This window comes from Petromyzon marinus, chromosome 29, assembly GCF_048934315.1.
Source record: "Petromyzon marinus isolate PM22_M1 ecotype Great Lakes invasive population chromosome 29, UKy_Petmar_22M1.pri1.0, whole genome shotgun sequence".
Classification (NCBI taxonomy): domain Eukaryota; kingdom Metazoa; phylum Chordata; class Hyperoartia; order Petromyzontiformes; family Petromyzontidae; genus Petromyzon; species Petromyzon marinus.
Genome location: NC_133695.1, coordinates 1440548 through 1447108, shown reverse-complemented (window position 1 = coordinate 1447108; position 6561 = coordinate 1440548).

Here is a 6561-nt window from a genome sequence, read left to right as displayed (position 1 = left end):
GGTCAGTAAAGGTGAAGGGGAGTGCCAAACAGGGACTGAATGACTCGTCCATAACTCGTCATTGATGTCGAGTCGTGGCCGGGAATCTAACTCGGGTGGCCGAAATCATAGCGCAGTGCTCTAAGCCAGCTGTGCCATCCCTCTCCAAATCCTCATGAGCAACTTTCATCATGTATATGTAGGAAAAGCGCTATAAAAGTGGCAAATGTAAATTGGGTTCTTACCTTTTACATTGTATACAAAACAGTGTTGCTTACACCGAAATGTTTAAACAAACACACACGTTCTGTTCATTTCTCAGTCTTGTGCATTATGCAGCATGGTTTACACGTACCAAGGGTCACGACCTTCTTGTTTTGGAACGGATAAAAAAAACAAACACAGAGGATGAAACAGTTGCGAGGAGATAATCTATTCTTGTAACTGGGCCAAGTAGACCACAACCATAATTCACTTTGTAACACGATTTTTGTCCCTGGGTAGTAAGTGTTATTTTCTAATTGCTTATGCCTCAAAAGTATATAAAGTGGCTATTGTTCCCCACAAACTTTGATTTTGTGACCAGGACTTTACGTGATGGAATGACACAAATGCACACCACGTTTTCTCATTGAAAATGAGTCAATTTCAAAATATCACTGTCCTGGTCACAAAAGCAATTTTCTGTACTTTTGAGGCACAAGCAATTCGAAAATAATACTTACTACCCAGTAACAAAAAATAAATATATTTGTTCCAAAGTGTTATTAATGGAGTGAATTATTAACTTTGCTTTTGTGTCCTTGTCACAAAAGCAAAGTTTGTGGGGAATAATAGCCACTTTCTGTACTTTTGAGGCATAGGCAATTCGAAAATAACACTTACTACCCAGGAACAAAAAAAGATATGTTTTTGTCACACAGTGTTTAATCAATTAAGACCCTTTTTTAATTAGGACGTAACAGAATGACGTTGTTGGTGCCAGTGTGTGAATGATTTTCAGAGAATATCCTTGCGAATGACTTAACACTCTATGCATTCTCACATCGCTCTGTAACATTGTATGATGCTGTAATAACCATACCAATAACATCCAACAGCTAAACGACGCTCGTGATATTACATGTTTTATTATTTATTGACTTATGTACAATGTACAGTGAGGGAAAAAAGTTTTTGATCCCCTGCTGATTTTGTACGTTTGCCCACTGACGAAGAAATGATCAGTCTATAATTTTAATGGTAGGTTTATTTGAACAGTGAGAGACAGACTAACAACAAAAAAATCCAGAAAAAGCATGTCAAAAATGTTATAAATTGATTTGCATTTTAATGAGGGAAATAAGTATTTGACCCCTTGGCAAAAAATGACTTAGTACTTGGTGGCAAAACCCTTGTTGGCAATCACAGAGGTCAGACGTTTCCTGTAGTTGGCCACCAGGTTTGCACACATCTCAGGAGGGATTTTGTCCCACTCCTCTTTGCAGATCTTCTCCAAGTCATTAAGGTTTCGAGGCTGACGTTTGGCAACTCGAACCTTCAGCTCCCTCCACAGATTTTCTATGGGATTAAGGTCTGGAGACCGGCTAGGCCACTCCAGGACCTTAATGTGCTTCTTCTTGAGCCACTCCTTTGTTACCTTGGCCGTGTGTTTTGGGTCATTGTCATGCTGGAATACCCATCCACGACCCATTTTCAGTGCCCTGGCTGAGGGAAGGAGGTTCTCACCCAAGATTTGACGGTACATTACCCCGTCCATCGTCCCTTTGATGCGGTGAAGTTGTCCTGTCCCCTTAGCAGAAAAACACCCCCAAAGCATAATGTTTCCACCTCCATGTTTGACGGTGGGGATGGTGTTCTTGGGGTCATAGGCAGCATTCCTCCTCCTCTAAACACGGCGAGTTGAGTTGATGCCAAAGAGCTCCATTTTGGTCTCATCTGACCACAACACTTTCACCCAGTTGTCCTCTGAATCATTCAGATGTTCATTGGCAAGCTTCAGACGGGCATGTATATGTGCTTTCTTGAGCAGGGGGACCTTGTGGGCGCTGCAGGATTTCAGTCCTTCATGGCGTAGTGTGTTTCAATTGTTTTCCTGGTGACTATGGGCCCAGCTGCCTTGAGATCATTGACAAGATCCTCCCGTGTAGATCTGGGCTGATTCCTAATCGTTCTCATGATCATTGCAACTCCACGAGGTGAGATCTTGCATGGAGCCCCAGGCCGAGGGAGATTGACAGTTATTTTGTGTTTCTTCCATTTGTGAATAATCGCACCAACTGTTGTCACCTTCTCACCAAGCTGCTTGGCAATGGTCTTGTAGCCCATTCCAGCCTTATGTAGGTCTACAATCTTGTCCCTGACATCCTTGGAGAGCTCTTTGGTCTTGGCCATGGTGGAGAGTTTGGAATCTGATTGATTGATTGCTTCTGTGGACAGGTGTCTTTTATACAGGTAACAAGCTGAGATTAGGAGCACTCCCTTTAAGAGTGTGCTCCTAATCTCAACTCGTTACCTGTATAAAAGACACCTGGGAGCCAGAAACTTTCTGATTGAGAGGGGGTCAAATACTTATTTCCCTCATTAAAATGCAAATCAATTTATAACATTTTTGACATGCGTTTTTCTGGATTTTTTTGTTGTTATTCTGTCTCTCACTGTTCAAATAAACTTACCATTAAAATTATAGACTGATCATTTCTTTGTCAGTGGGCAAACGTACAAAATCAGCAGGGGATCAAATACTTTTTTCCCTCACTGTATATACACGGGAATAGATGCAGCTATGGTGCAGTAGTAACAACAAAAGCGGGTATGCATGTCGCGTATAATGGTTCATCGTGGTTAAGGTGCAGCCCTGCAATTGCTTGCTCGTGCCACTGCTGGTGGAACGGCCTCCACTGGAGGAAGTTTTCTATAGAGCCCCTCCTGTAGGGTATGTTGGCCTTCTCTTCCTCACTAGACGTCTTGGAAAAGAGGGGAGTAGCGACTATTTAGTACACCACCGCACGCGATCTGCCCATGTATTCTGCTTGGTGGACAGAGACCGGGGGATTTTAGAAACTTTACTATTGCTTCAGCTGCCATTCTGGGAGATTGAACCGGTGACCTCTAGATGACAAGTCCAGTGTGCTAGACATTATACCATTGCAGCATCCATATGTAGATACAAGACTACACGTAGCTATGCAGAAACAGCAACAACAATAGCAGGAATGTATTTGGGGCATATCAGTTATGCAAATGTTTAATTACGTTTTGCGGTCAATAATTTAATAAACACGTCAAAATACAAATGTGCACAGCACAGAAATATAATCCCCCCTGCACTGTCTCTCTGAAGCCTCCTTTAAACAAAGGGCGTTGAATGAAGACGTAGACTTTACCATTGCTTCCACTGCACATTGTAATTGTAATCGTCTCTTGCAAGCGACATTATACTGCGCAGAGTGAAGGGGGTGGATTTACTCCACGTGTCGCGCTCAGCCAGTGGTTGGTAAACTCGGCATACATCGTTTTACGAAATGACACATCGCCACTGGATGATCTAATGGAGTGTTTGCCACGGTTTTAAAATCGCAAACCGACAAAAACTCAACACTTTCACCAACAAGCTGACAGTTCGAGTAACGTCTCCTCGTGGGTGTTTGTATTTTGTGCGGCACTGCCAACGCAGTGTCTCCCCCCCACCACTCCACCTTAATAATATGCTACGGAAAACCATCAATTAGGCTTGCTCTCCCATTCATTAATCTCGATGTTAAAGACGATAGCGTGTCGCGTGACATTGGTCACGGATGTGAGATTTTAATGACAATGTATTGGTCATATTTGGAGATGCTTATACCCACACAGTAATATCCAAGATGTCAGCTAATAGTTTGGTCATCCATAAAAAAAGGTTGTCTTTTGGGTTAGTTCGTGTAAATATGAATGTGTCGTTAGCCCGCCACCACCCGACAGCCAATGGGCAATGTCACGTTACCGGAGGGGGGAGGCGGGTTAAGTTTACGTTGTTTGTTACACGGATGATCCTGTTTAGCCAGTTTCCCTGCTATTTTTTTCAGTGGAGATCCGAGTTGCGTGCGCACAGCAGTGCTGTGAATTGGTTATAGCACTGCCCCGATGAGTCCGGCTGCCCGAGGAGTTCAGCTCCTAGGGCACGGCAAGCATCAGTGGCGAGTGACGTCTGGACCGGTTTCTGGCGATCATCCTACCCGTCACCAACCCGCAGTGACCAGCGTGGTGAAGTATGGTCAGACAAGCTCCGTGCCCAACAACACGGCGTGGTGGTGGGAGCCTTCGTCCACCAGTGGATTGATACAGTGGCATAGCCTATGCGCGTTGTTCTTCACACACAGTCGCAATGTAACATTGGCAGATCACACACCCAGCCTGAGTGTATTCTCAAGGCTAGGCGCGTTTGCGGCGAGGCGGGAGAAGAGAATGGCTTTAGGGACACCTATGTCCCAAGGCTACACGTATGGCTTTGTACACGCATATACATAACGCGCACAGCCCTCTGTCAATGCACCGCCTGATGGAGTATGGTCAAAGAAACCATAATCCAGTTGCAGATTGACAAAAGGGCTGAGTTAATGAAAAGTTACGGCTTACGTGAAGTTGCACCATACCAAGTTAGATCAAACATCAAAACAGGGATTTTTGTCACCTGCCAATTTTGTTTCTCTCATTCCAGTAGTGATTTCGGGTGAGCCTTGACGCTCGAGAGTCCAAATTGGATAATCAAGCCCAGCCTTCCGCCCGGTACAACCAGACACCACCGCCGGTGCGCCTCAAGCCAATTATCAACCAGCAATGGGCCGAGTTCATTACGTTTCTCGCTCATCATCCTGCAGGCAGTATCGTCAGCTTGGGTCTGATTGGGTCGTAAACAGACGCAATTGCAACTGAACCAAAGGTAGACCGGGTTTCTTCGTCAGATAAACCCCCTGCTTGTAGGGCTGTGTCATTATGTATGGTAATGAACGTGAATGTGATGCTAATATATTCATGATGTAACTCATCATTAACCAGCACTTATATAACGGAGACTATAGGCACAGCGGGGGCATTGACGTGTGTGTGTGTGTACCTGCCACACGGTAAACAGAACGTGTTGTGATTTGGTAACATCCATGAAGACTCGGGGCTTGCGTAAGTTGCGCATTTGCTTCACTTGCAAACTATTTGCCGACCCGTAAACTTGCACAACGATTCAGGGTTCGTGACATTCCCAGAATTCCTGGCATTGACTGAGGCCGACTGGCATCAACGCCACCGCGGGCCTTGAGTCGTAGCCAAGGCAAACTTTCTTTGCGTGGTGCCAGGAGCTGTGTACATAGCAGCAGCATTGGTCGCGTTCGATAAGATATTGCTCGTTAAAAGCGCACGTGTGGCTGGTGCCATCGTCTAAACCCTATTAAAAGCCGCATAATGAACGGGAATTCCCGTTGCGTTCAACTAATGTGGTTTCTTAAGTCAACACCGTGAATTCGCGTGGAATGGACGCGTTCATCCCTCCCTGTTTTAGTGAGGATTATAAGACGCACCCTCAAACTGGTGACCCCTCCCTGACAGTGAAGTTAAATAAATATATTACCCACACGCCTGTGCGGTGTATAAGACACATCCTCAAGTTTTGCTTTAAATGCGGGGTTGTGGAGGGGGGATTTGCGGTGTTATAGTGCAGAGAGTACAGCATTGTTACATCTGCCAAATTGGCACATGTCTGCTAAGGTTTCTCTGTTACAAGGCGAGACTGCCATAAATATGCATGGATGCATCTGTATCACGTCCGCGTATTGAGATCATGTCCAAGAACACAAATACCGCACCACCAACAAACAAAAAAAAACACTCATTGACATTTGGCATCACCTCTGATTGGGACCTGAAAATGATCTCTGTCTGTAAATTCAAGCAGAAAAAAATATTGTACAGTGCTGGATTTCCAAAATACGATTTGGGGCCATCCATTGAGTAGTTACGCAAAAATCTGTCAAAACTTGACCCCTCCCCCCTCCCTGTAGGCACGCGGACTTATTACACCCCCCATCCCACCTGCGTAGGTTCGCCTGACGCACCCCCCCCCCGAATCCTATAGAACGGCCGATATTTAATCTACGCAGAAACGATCAAGGGTTAATAATATTAACGTCTTTAAGCAAACAGATAGACCACCACCGGCTGCATTATTATTCTCAAGGCTTCACCCCCCGCCCCCCCCCCCGTTTCCTATGCGTACGTGCATGGTCAGTAGACCCCCCCCCATACGCAAGCGTGCGCATTTGGGTTAACCCCCCCTCCCCCCTCCATGCGGACTCAGTGGATGGCCTCTATAGCACTCCCCCATTCACTGTATATATATGTTTTGCAACGGAAGAAACTTCAAGGTCGATAATTCGCAGAACCGGCTACAGAAATGAATAATGTGATGGGAGCAGGTGTAATGTAAATGGTAAAGTGTTGCTGAGAACGTGGGTTTCAACCCCCCCCCCCCCCCCCCCAAAACCTTCATGAATGGTATCTAGAACAGGATTACAACAGCGGTTTCCTTTGATCTTCTTCTGTAGAGAGTAT